The sequence below is a fragment of the Hylobates moloch genome, unplaced genomic scaffold (assembly GCF_009828535.3).
Source record: "Hylobates moloch isolate HMO894 unplaced genomic scaffold, HMol_V3 SCAFFOLD_16, whole genome shotgun sequence".
NCBI lineage: Eukaryota > Metazoa > Chordata > Mammalia > Primates > Hylobatidae > Hylobates > Hylobates moloch.
The window spans coordinates 83,084,996-83,098,747 of NW_026652291.1; the positions used below are offsets into that span (position 1 = coordinate 83,084,996).

Genomic DNA, 13,752 nt, shown 5'->3' on the forward strand with positions numbered 1-13,752 from the left:
CCCTATGCCACTACTTACTTATTGTATAATTTCCCAAACAACTCAAATATTACACAAAGGACATATGAACATTCTCCTAAGGCTGTATCTACCTGTTGACCAACACTAGTTTGGTAATATTTGAGTCCATTCACATTCATGAAACATTTTCATATACTGAAATAATCTGAACTGAAAAAGAAAACCTGGGGCAAAAAGCATTTTCAAAACATTTACGATAAACTTTTCTATTCTACCATACATAGATGTTTCCAGTGAAAACTGTTCGTTGGCTCTCTAATGCAGATGACCAAAAGAACTTCTCCACAGATGGCTTAGAAAACAGGTTTGTATGAGAACAGAAGTGTTTTCTAGGTCTAAAGGCGGTGCCGTTTTCACAAGAGGTCAGCAGTAATGACTACCGAAAGGTTGCCAAGGGAGCATCTACAGACTTTCTACTAAGGACCTGAACTTTGAATGATACCACAATACTCAATATGGAAAAGCCTTCTCTCTTTTGTGACAGTGATTCTCTTACACACAAATTTTTCTCTTTTTTTCATCATCTTCCCCATTTCCCTCTCCTTTAAAACGACTATCCCTACATGACAAAATGTAGCATATACAGTGAAACACAATTACCAGGATAAAATATTGGTCATCCACTTTTTTTGTTTTGTTTTGTTTTATTGTACTTTAAGTTTTAGGGTACATGTGCACAATGTGCAGGTCTGTTACCTATGTATACATGTGCCACGCTGGTGTGCTGCACGCAGTAACTCATCATTTAACATTAGGTATCCACTTTTAACATTAAGCCTAAATTTGTAATGATATTGTCAAAAATGCCATGAATTTAGAGGACCTGCAGACACCAGAAGGCTGCTGACAGCATTCTGGATAGCCCCTCCTTAGTTTAACCACATTTTTGTCAGTTAGTCCAACAAAAACCAGAGAGCACTATAAAAATCTATAGAATCATGCAGAATGAACTAGAGATTAATATACTTTTAAATCTTAAAAACTTTTCTAAGTTTTAAAACTCTTTAGCCTCAAATATTTTCATCTGTTTTCTTGTTGGCATCTTAATAGGAAGATATAGATAGATATCAAAAACAATGTTTGTGTCTTTCTTTTTCATTTAAGATATATTTGAAGGGCTCCTCCTCAAGACTAGCCACTAGGCTGGGTTCTGACTGCAGGACATGAGCCAAATAGACGTAACCACGGCCCTCATGTACTGCAGCCTGCGTATTCATAGACCAGAGGCCAACTTATTCACACAACATTTATGATACTTATGTCTAGAAAAACCACAGACACATATAGCGATGAAATGTTTTACATGCCTGAAGGAGTTTCAGTCTCAGAGGAGAGCCTCCTTGAATTATTGTTTAGAAAATACACTAAGTTTTAATCTTAATGAAAACATGAGAAGACAAATAGTTAAATCACATTCTCATACTGTCACTTGTTACGTATTTCCATAATAAAATGCAACTTATGAATCTTATTTACCCCTAACCACGTCTTTATCACTAAGTTACTCTGGGGTGAAATTAGGATACATTTTGGTATTCTGTTACCTAGAATCATATATTCATATTTTCACAGGCACTGACCTAGGACTTTACATTGTATTTGGGAAGGGAAATGTGATGAAAATGTCCGTATCTGGCTGCCATATTTGGTATATAGTAATTGTGCTCATACAATGCCAACGTAATTGAAGTTTTACAGTACAAAGCAAATCATATGAGTATAAAATATATTTTCTTTTAAAAACATGTAAAATTTAATATGTCAAGAGCATTTACTTTTACTAGCACCATAACACTTAAATGAGTTTCCTTTCATTTGCTAAGAATTTTCTTTATCCTGTTTTTAAAGAGAAATTTTAAAGTTATGATTTTGAAAGTTTTACTATTGCATATATTAATTTATTAATAACCATATGATTAATATCAGGGTTCATATGGGATACCTTTTAGAACAGTTTTCATTACAAAGATATATGTTGGTTGCATATGTAAACACACACAAAACTGAGATGTTTAAGTGGGTGGTCATTTATTTACCATGCAGCTATTTTCTTCTACTTATGTGCTCTGCATAGTGACATATTAAAGTGATATTGAGAGAACTGCAATCTTACCAGCCAAATTAGATTTAAAATACTAAACAACTCAAAAAATACTGATAAAAATATGAAATCAATATCTGTATTGTTATAGGATATTTATTCATAAAACAACTTTAAAACCCGAAGAAAAAATATTAGAGATTATAAACCTATAATCAATTAATGCATAAGATTATATGTAATACACAATTAGACAAATTAATAAAAAGCAATATAATCAAGCATGCTTTTAAGAATAAACTCATAGCGAAAAACATTGGTTAATCTTAGTACCAGATAATTCTATGATTTGGCCTAAGTCAATTGTACTAGTTTTTCGAATGACAGAACCTAAAGGGAAAAAGAGGAACAAGTCTGCTAAGTGAGCTCAACTTAAGGAATACCAGAATAAGTAACACAGATTACTTAATAGAGAGTCATTTCTCCGTTTATGTTGTCCCTCTAACAAAATAACATAACTGGCTTTGCATACAAAAAAGAAATGTTCAGACAAAGGTGTGTGTGCGTGTACTCATATATAGTAACAGAGGACAGAGAAATTTTGTTTTCTTACTTAGCTCAGAAAACTAAGAGCATAGCTCTGTAAACTAGGTCTGGGTACATTGAGAACTTGCAACCTAATTCCCGTCTTTCATGTCTACGTGGTCCAAGATGGGCAATCTAATTTTTATGGATCAAGCGCATCATTTATAAAAACAGAAGGTGATAGAGTTAGGTTCCCTTAGAGACACATTGTGAGAAATAGCTTATTAACAATTGTGCCTGAGTTTTGAAAATATAAAGTGTTTGATGTAGTTAATCAACTGGGCAGCAGGTTCCTTCATTTATAATTAAACACTCTCTTTTTCAGTGAACAATTTATAGTAGTCCATGTAATGTTAATTGAAAGTCATTTCCTGCTACCAGTTAAGATTTTAAACTCTTAAAATCAATCTGTGATTAGTACTGGAGTATAACAGAGGTCCAATAGACTTAACGAGACTCTATAGAACTAAAGAAATTCTATGGAAAAAGGATAGGAGAAATCCCTTTCCCCAAATGCAATTTCTCAGTCTGAGTATTGAAAATCCCCTAACGCCAGCCTGAGAGAACATTAGATTTGGCTTAATGTATCATAAATCGTGATGGATGAACCTTAAAAGGTACTTGTTTAGTCTGGCAGTGCATGTAAAAGACTGGCATCAAGCTGAACCTCTGCTCTGGATAATCGGTTTGGAAACATTGCAATGTAACTATAGCCTCCCTTTTTTAATATTGTGAACTGAATGCAGGCTTGGCCAATATCCATTTTTTAACAGTTTACTTGCAAGGACATTCTAATTGCACTTACTGAAATCCCTCTTCTTCAGGCTATACAGATGTGCTCTGTAAATGTAGTGAAACCCAAGTATTGAAACAGAAGCTTACTCACTGCAAAAATTTGGGTAGGGTTTGTTGCTGACCTTCCCTAGAAATAAGAGTCCATGCCTGTGAATGTGAATATCAATGGTTCAATGGAAGACTTTTGTTATGCAAAACTAGATTACATCTTGAGCTTATGCTTGAAAGAGGGAACATTGCCTTCAGAGAAGTCTAAGCTTGTGGTTTCCACAAAGAGGAGGCTGTGAGATTGTATCTCCATTGTAGTTTTAGATTTAAAATTATAACGTACATTGTTTTGTTGGTCAAATGTTCCATGAAGTATGCAATACATAGCAATTCAATAATAAACTAAAATTTATAGACAGAACAAAAAAAGACAACAGTCTTATACTTTAATGTGAAAAGCGTCTCTGGAGATAATAAATATGAGGTGTCAGCTTTTAAGCTTCTGTTAAGTGTCTATTTCAGAAGAATGATAAGATACAGAGTGACCACTGATCACCATTTCAGGTTGATAAATTGCTGAAAAGACTCTGTAAATCGATTATGTTTTATAATCAGGTTGCAAGATTCTGGACAACCTGAAGAACTGACAAAACCTTGTTGAGATCTGGATACAGAGAGCATTAATAGTGTAATCAGATAAATAAAAATCAATTTCCTATTTATTTGTTCTTTACTGAAGAGAATACAAATATCTATGTGTAAAAGATGAAGTATTTTCCTGACCCACTGAATGCCAATGAAATAAGCAGTTGGAAATAGGTTACATCAGCAAAGCAACTTAAAAGACAGTAAATGATAGTATGTATAATCTGTCCTACTATAACTAGGAACCTATCTTTCTCCTCAGTAGGACTGTGAACACCTGGGGATGGAGTGGGTACACCTTACTCTTCCTCACTGCCCCCAAATCCTGAATATGGTGCATTGCTATAGTTGGTACTCAATACTCTTTACTGAATTTAATTATAATTGACATTTCAAAGCATTAACTTTACAGATACCAATTGTTTCCCTTCAGGATGATAAGTTCCTGTTAATTTGGATTTTGTGTTGCAGACTTTTGTTCTGAGATGCATCTGGGGAAATAGAATACGAAAAAGAACAAATTTGATGTCCTCAAGGATTCAGCGATTTTCTTGTGGGAACAGAATAACACTTGATGAACAAACAGCATCAACATGGGAATGTATGTGAAGAAGAGAATTCTGTACACAACACAAGAAACCTCATTCTAGCACATCCATTGACTAGTTAGCTATGTGTATGAGACATCAGCTATCAAACAACTCTCTTTGTAAAGGAGGATTTCATCCAAAAGGGCTTGTTTATATGCTTCAGATAATAATCATTTCTGAGCAAATATAGATAATTACTCAACTGATAATCAGTTGATAATCTGAAGAAAGATGGAAGAAGGAAAAAACTGACATCTACGCACATTTACATTGTCTGAAATAGCATTTGCTAAAACCTGTTTCAGGAAAAGGTTAATAGAGGTTACATTAAAACAAAGTGTAGGCCAGGTGCGGTGGCTCACGCCTGCACTTTGGGAGGCTGAGAAGGGCAGAGCACCTGAGGTCAGGAGTTCTAAACCAGTCTGTCCAACACAGTGAAACCCCGTCTCTACTAAAAATACAAAAAATTAGCCAGGCATGGTGGCAGGTGCCTGTAATCCCAGCTACTTGGGAGGCTGAGGCAGGAGAATCTCTTGAACCTGGGAGCCAGAGGTTGCAGTGAGCTGACATCAGGCCACTGCACTCCAGCCTGGACAACAAGAGCAAAACTCCATCACAAACAAAGAAACAAACAAACAACCAAAGTGTAACAAATAAAGTTTGAAAATTGACTATATGAAAAAAAGTTTGCATTTCTCCCAAACTTTTCAGAGCTTTGAACATGCTAACATGCAATTGTCACATTACTAGAGAGGCTGATTGCATCTACCAAGGGGGAACATCTCTGAGGACTAGCATCCCAGAGAATAAAGTTTGGGAAACAATGACCTAAGAAAATCTACCAGTCGAAGAGAATCATTGAAAAAGACTCTAAAATTAGATTCCATTCTTCATAGTGTAGCCATTTCCTCATGAGCATCACGAAATAATCAACAAGGTGTGAGTCTCTAGTGAAAATATTACTAATTATTTAAAAAGGTAAAGGGCTTGGGAATGATCCTAATTTTTTAAGTTAATAAGTAATGGTACATTGAAGTTACAAAAATATATTTCAGATTCATCTAATAAACTCACCTACACTAAGGGCCGCATGCCTCTTTCTTTCCAACCAACAATTTAGAAAACAAAATTAACTTATCAGTTTGTTCCTGTCTCTGAAATGTACATTTCGCAATATGCAAACAGCATTAAAAAGGAGTTAAATGCATCAGCTTTTGTGCAACTCCACGCACTGATACGAACAAGACTTTTTCTCATTTGCTTGAAGAATAATTTGACTTAATTTATTTATATCTTATGTTATTATAAAAAGTATATGCACTGTTAGTCTTAAAAGTATTAAAGTTTCTAGAAAATGGATATGAGAAGGGAAGTCTTTTAAATTTTTTTCTCTGATATGCTATTAAGTATTCTTATACTCACTTCTCTGCATCTAACAACTCCAGTTGCCAATCTAGTCTGAATGGAAGTTCATTAATAATGCAAAAACAAAAACACATTACACCCTTTCCTGAAAGTGGTTTAACATAGCACCCCTGATAATCTGAATGTAGAATCAGATGATGAAATGAAGTTAGGGTTCTATTTAATTATAAAGTATCAAGGCTCTATATATTTTGTGAATTTACTCAAAGCGAATTAGTACAGCTAATCATTGAATTGTTTAAGCACAGTATGGTTGAATTATAAATGTCTTTTGAATATCCTTTCTCAATAGAACATCAGCAGATAAGCATTTTGGGTAAGAGTTAAAGAAAGAAAGGACGTTTCAGGCAGGCACAAATTACACTTTTTGGGGTAAATTCTTCCTTAAGAAAGGGGAAAAAGTGAACTAAAATAATAATAATTATCATCATTATTTTGCCATTCCTACCATTTTAGCCCTATTTTAAGTAAGGAAATATATACATTGCTGATAAATCACCAAAATGTCTATATCGGTGTCATAAATAAAACCATTTACATGTGGCTACCATGTAAATGGTATTTGAATTAGCATGATACCTTAGCACCAGTTATTTGAATAGAAGATTATTACTTTGCTGGCCCTATAGTGATAAAAATTAGTGAGTATTTTGAGCTCACCTTTCTATCAAATTTAATAATACTTTTTCACTATGAGAAATGAAAATGTGTTCAGGTATATTATATTTTTTATTAGTTGCTAAAGAGCTAGGATTAGAAACAGCTATCAGATGAGTGGCAGCTTAGAAAGATTGGTACAAAATATAATTCATTTGAAATCCTTTTGAAAATAGTACATCCTTAATAATTATAAAATTGATCATGCAGTTGTGAAAATTAGATGAGATAATGAGACTATCTAAAATCTTCCGTTACCTTTCTTGAGCTTTTTTGTTTTCTGTCTCATAAACGGTGCCCTTTCCCCTTCCAAAGTGATTCTGCCCCCTCTGCCAACCTCTCTCATGGTATCCTGAGGTCCTACAACCGGTTGGCCACTTCTTTTGAAATATCAGTATTTCCTCTTCCATACTCTATTCCCTCAGACTGGAAACTTGTTTAGGTCACGTCTAAACTTAAAACACTTCTCTTAACCCCAATAATCCCTCCAACCATTTGTGGTATATTGCTTGATACAATGGTGAAATACCAGTTGCACTCACTTACTAGGATACTTTATGTGCTGGGTTTCACTGGTGCTACTCTGGCAGTGAGGGCTCCAAGATTAGCAATGATCTCATCAATTAAACCGATATTCTCTAGTTCCCATTCATGTTTGTATTATTCACATTTTCCACTACATTACTGGCTATTCTTTCTTCAACATCTCTTTTATACTGGCCTCTGTAACTGGTAAGATACAACGTTTAAGAAAATAAATTAATGGACTGTTCTCATTCACAATTGTCACGACTGTCTCCCTTGTTCATTTGAGTTCTATCATTTGAACAGTTTATTTGAGTTCTGTCTATCACTTGAACAGTTCTAAAATTCCAGATTAAATTAGTGGACTGTTCTCATTCACATCACAATTGTCATGACATTATCCCAGTTCTATCACTTGAACAATAGTTGTAAAGTGAGGCTTGTTGAGAAAGGTAGGATTTTTCTAAATTATTTTGCCATCATTGGAAGCCTGCCCTTGATGTTCTCCCTTTCCTTTTGCTGCCCATGTTAGAACACGAGATAGTTGTTTGTTTGTTTTGTTTCTTGAGATGTAGAATATTGCAACCAGATCCATGCATATTTCAATTTAAAAGAAAAATGTGTTAAAATCACTTAAATATGTTTTCATTTTAACGCTACATAGCAAATAAAATAACTTAGATATATTGAATGACTAAATGAGAAATATCTGTAATTACTGAGAATTTATGTAAATTATCTCAATTACCTTATCTGGTAAGAAGATGAAGAGTGAATACTATTGACCTGGCCCATAACATTCCCCTTATTTTAACTAAACTTTAGATAGATTTATTTCTTTTTCTTTTTTTTGGCTGGGGTGGGGTGGGGTTATCCATCCCTTCAAGCATTTATCCTCTGTGTTACAATCCAATTATACTCTTTGTTATTTTTAAATGTACAATTAAATAATAATAATTGACTATAGTCACCCTGTTGTGCTATCAAATACTAGGTCATATTCATCCTTTCTAACTATTTTTTATACCCATTAACCACGCCCACCTTCTTCCCCCAATCCCATCCCTGCTCTGGTAATCTCCTTCTATTCTGTTACATAGATTTATTTTTTACTATAGGCCCCTGGTCCTCATTTTCATAGACCATTTATGCTAGAAAACTTGAAAGTTCGGAGAAATTTTAAGTTCTTCCTCTGCTCCATCTAGTTGTAAATAATCTGAAACTCAAAAATGTCTTTCTCAAGTATCTGGGAGCCATCCCTTTGAAATACAATCATCATCTTTGAAGTCTCTGAGACATTGCCCCTATCTCCCATTCTCTGTGGAGGGTAAGAGCCTAGAGCCTAACTCTGAAATGTGAAAAGAGACAAATAGCAAAGACAGATGTCTTAATCACATTGACCAACCTCTCCCATAAAGTCTTCCAGTACTTTTTTATTATTATTTTATTTATTTATTTTTACATAGTCTCGTTCTGTCACCCAGGCTGGAGTGCAGTGGTGTGATGTCAGCTCACTGCAACCTCTGCCTCCTGGGTTCAAGCGATTCTCCCACCTCAGCTTCCTGAGTAGCTGAGACTACAGGCATGTGCCACCAAGCCTAGCTAATTTTTGTATATTTTTGGTAGAGACTGGGTTGCCCCATGTTGGCCAGGCTGGTCTCAAACTCCTAACCTCAAGTGACCCACCTGCCTCGGCCTCCCAAAGTGCTGGGATTACAGGTGTGAACCACCGCACCGTACCCAGCCTATTCCAGTACTTTCTATTAGTTCACTCAGCATTTAAAAATCCTCTGCTTTTATTTCATTTGAGTTAAATCTCTCTCCCTCTATTGGAATGGTTTTAAATATTCCTTGCCATTTTTAACAAGCGTCCGATGTAATTTTTCTTTTACAACATTAAATTTAGTCATGTGCATTATTAAAATATATGAAAATAGGATCAGTTTAGGAAATTCATTGCCAGAAAATTTCAAATGTCAAAGAAACACTTATGGTTACAACACACACACACACACACACACACACACACACACACACACACACCGCAGTATGTTGCTCAAAGATGGAACGTCACATAAGTACAAGAGTCTTTGAGAGTTAAAGAGGTTAATTTAATCCCTTTATAAAGCTATCTTCTCCAATGTGGTAAGCTCTATTTAATCTTTAATGCCCTGCAGGTATAGAGTTTCCGATAAACCACAAAACAAAGATCTGGATGTGTAGGTTAATTAAAAGATGCCAGGGTGCTGAGGTGTGAAGAGACTCAAAACTAAATAAATATGCTATATGTATTATAAATAGAAATGTATAATCTTTCCTTTTTGAAAACGTATACCCTACCTTTCCTTAGGTGTGCTTAAAGTATATTTTTAAAATACATACTATAGTGCATGTGGGTGTTTTTTTTCTCTTTTTAATGAGAAAATTCTATCAAACAAGCAAATAAGATAGGTCAAAATGCTGGTGGTATAGACATACTTTTCCATCCTGTACGATTGTTTGTTGAGCCATAAATTGGCTTTACTCTTTACAGGAAGGAAGGCAAAGAGAGAAATACCAATTTCATAATTCACAGTATCTGGGACTTAAAAATACTCCAATTCCTCAAATAAACAACAAACAAAAATTACTATTCCTGTTTCAGAGATCTGAATCAAATTTATTTTCTGTACCTGCATAAAGGAGACATGCAACAAGTAGCATTTTTACCCACTTCTTTGTAATGATCATAACAATAAAATTCACAATCCTACTTCTGAATCTGTGCATCAAGGTGAGCTAACTACTGTAACTTTATACAGGAACCAAAGGAGTCTGTCACCATCATATAGTTGTTCAGGCTCAGTTTAAGGAAAAATTCAAAGACATTGTCTGGGTAAACATTAAACAAGAGTGAATACAAGTTTATATTCTATGAAAATGACCCAGGAAGGTTGTTGGTTGTTGTTGTTTGGGAAGAGGGGGTTGCAGGTATTATATGTTGCAGGTACATGAAAATGTATTCATTAATAGTTAACTGATAAGAAATAAGAGTCACATATTCTTACAAAGGAGAAAAGCCAATCTGGGACCTAGATTCTGTAGTGAGGTAGATAGAAGAATACATGTGGATAGAGACATTATAGAAAGCTTATAACTATACACAGTGAAAATACAATTTTTTAAGCGCAAAATCTGTGAGCACCTCAAGAAAATATTTTGCGTTCAATTGTTTGCATTTCTTAGAGACTTGTTGGACACAAGTCAGTCTAATGTTAAGACACATCTAAGAGAAACAATGACTATTATGTTAGAGGAGCTGATCTAAATTCATTCTTAAAGAAAATGAGTTGATGGTAAGACCAGTAATTCATTAAAGTTATTTCTACTTTTTGAAAGTGAAACTAGGAGAGTGATAGTTTAAAGTATTGGTTCTCCAAGTATGAACCCTAGTCCAATAGCACCAGCGTCACCTGAGAATTTGTTAGAAAGGCAAGTTACTGGATGACACCCCGGACCCAATCCTCAGTATCTGGGATAGAGTCCAGCCATCTGCGTTTTAACAACCCCTCTGAGTGTTTCTGATATACTCTCGGGTTTGAGAGCCTCTGTTACTGAAAAAGTTTATGCTGCCATCCTTTAGAAATACAGGGCTCGAAGAGAGAAGGCAGGTCATCAGCTCAGCCAGAAGGATTATTGAGATACTAAGGCACAAACTAACAAGTGCCATAGCATATCTTTTTACTTTACAGGATCTTCAAAAGCCTGTTAATCCTAATTATAACATTTGAAATGTTATTTAAACATAACTCCCAGAAGTATCAATAACAAAAGAGTCCAACCTGATCTCACATAGATTAACATGGAACTACTTCCTTTCCACATGGCCAAAGCTTGAGAAAAGTTTCACAAAAACACTTATTATTTCCAGATTTCTTCAGAAGATGATAAAAATGTTGAGGGCTCAATATTAAGCACCTTAAAGTCAACCTTCTTTACCTACGAATTTCTAACACTGAGTATTAAGAATGTAACCAACTATCATTAGGGAATATCTAAATACCTGATATGGTCATAATTTAAGGGTAAGAGATTAATAGCCTATTAAGTTTTCGGTGAGTGGCAATGATTTCTGGGAGAGTCAATATAGAAAACTGTGAAGAGCAAGTATTCTGAGGTCAGACTGCCTGGTTGTGACATGATTTCATCATTTATTGGCAGTGTAATGTTGTATGGTTAGGTCTACAGCGACTTAATCTCCCAAATCTGTAAAATGATAGTAATTATGAAGCATACAATTGTTCCATGAAGTTCTGAGTATGCTAGTTCCAACACAGAATATCCAAACACTAGATGTGAGCTGCTTTTTATTCCGTATTTCTGAGCACTCACAACATGTCTATCACTCTTTTTTCTGGCAAAGGTGCACAGATGAAGAGCCATCACTAGATGGGGAAAAGTATAGAAACCAAAAATTTGATAAAGACAAAGACTGACAGTATTTTATTATAAGACAACTCATTATTGTGAAAGGGTAAGAGAAGACTTCATGTATTTGGTGGTGCCTGAGAATTCAGGGATAAAAGGCAGGCAGAGATTTAAAGATACTGAAAGGTCATTCCAGAGAGTGGCAGCTTCATGGGTACTGGAACAGGAATTCGTACTGTGTCAACTTTTGGTTTTAGCTTAGCTTTCAATAACTCTAGACGATCCTCTCACGTTCCTTCAAAATGTGTTTCTCTATAATTTTAAACATTCGCCTTTATTTCCCACCTGTCTCTGAGGATGCCGGGTTGATCCTTCTAAAGCTGAGCTCTTAAATTGTGCTCCTGAACTCAGCTCCAGCTTTGCATTCAACATCACTCACACATCAATTTTCTCTTAAACTTTTTCCTCACAGTAAAGTCTATCCCATGTATTTATGAACATGATCAGAAGCTCCTCATTAATTAAAACAAAGCAACAACAACCATATAATACAGAAAGTCTTTCCTCAACTTCTTTATCTTCTGAAGCTATTTCTTATTTACTGTCTTTTTATCTCTCACTCTCAAAAAAGTAATATATAAACCACTCACTTTTAACCTCTCAATAGTTTTGATTCTCACCATTAATGGAACTTTTTTTTTTTTTTTTTGAGGTGGAGTCCCGCTCTGTTGCCCAGGCTGGAGTACAGTGGCACGATCTCGGCTCACTGCAAGCTCTGCCTTCATGCCATTCTCCTGCCTCAGCCTCCCGAGTAGCTGGGACCACAGGCGACCGCCAACACACCCGGCTAATTTTTTCTATTTTTAGTTGAGACGGGGTTTCACCGTGTTAGCGAGGATGGTCTCGATCTCCTGACCTCGTGATCCGCCTGCCTTGGCCTCCCAGAGTGCTAGGATTACAGCCGTGAGCCACCATGCCCAACCCAGAACTTTAAACAATTGCCAGGAAGAATACGTTCTGAGGAGCAGCAGCTCAGTCCACACTCCTGCTGCATTTGCTATATACAACCTATTCTGACCTTATGTTTACAGCTCCCAGACCAATTATACTTCCATTTCGTTTGTCCTGAATCTGGGCACCTCTTGTCTCTTCTCCGTCTACACTATCACTTCTTCACAGCTTGCTTTTACACCCATAGTTTCTATCTCAGAACAGGTGCCACTTTAGTAAAACCTTCTGTTCTCAACTCTCTGAGATACAGTTGCTTATCTCCCTCTGTCTGCTCGATTTTTATGTGATGCAGCACTTCAATCAATGTTCCTCAATGAAATTTCTTGTATCACTACTTTAAGGTATGTCTGATCTTTTTTTTCCTTCTCACTCTTTCATTTAGGACACATTCTCCACATAATCAAACCTTTCCCCACATTTCCTTTACTGTGTTCAGTCTCCCAGCATTTGCCCTGACTGTTGGATTTGCCTTGTATGCCACCGTGTCCATGCTCTCTGTCCACATTGGACCCAGTCACTAAAGCGCACATCTCATGTCATCTTTTTTGTAATGCTTTCCCCGATTCACATAATGAGTCTGAAGAATTGCCACTATTCTATGCCTATAAGAAAACTCTTTTCCAGATATTTTGTATTCTCTGGACTCTCAAGCTTCCTGAAAACAGACGTACTTCATATTGCTGCCTTCCTGAGCACCCTCACTTCCACAAAGTAAATTGTCACAGCACTTAGGTTGGTGACATGTTAGATAGAACACCTGTAAAGCGTTTCATCCAGAGGGGACATATCTGAAGCTATTACCAAGTAGTCATCAGATTGATTGCTGTCACCTAATCATTAACCCGAACAAATTTGTTCCATTTTGTCAATTATCAGACAACTGACAAAATTTGAATAATGGGCTATTGATGAAATAATATTTTGTCAAGATAAAATTTCCACATTTTAATAACTATACTGTGGTTACACAGGAAATGCTCAGTGAAGTGTTTTGTGTAAAGGGGCACTATATCACCAAGCTACGCTCAAAGGACTCATAAAACATTTATACACATATTTATA

At 35.7% G+C, this 13,752-nt stretch overlaps 1 protein-coding gene across 2 annotated transcripts in view; it reads right to left on the reverse strand.

The window, feature by feature from the left end:
- Window positions 1-13,752, reverse strand: part of MDGA2 (MAM domain containing glycosylphosphatidylinositol anchor 2) — an 836,747-nt gene that overhangs the window by 210,724 nt on the left and 612,271 nt on the right. The gene's annotated exons all lie outside the window — the stretch shown is intronic.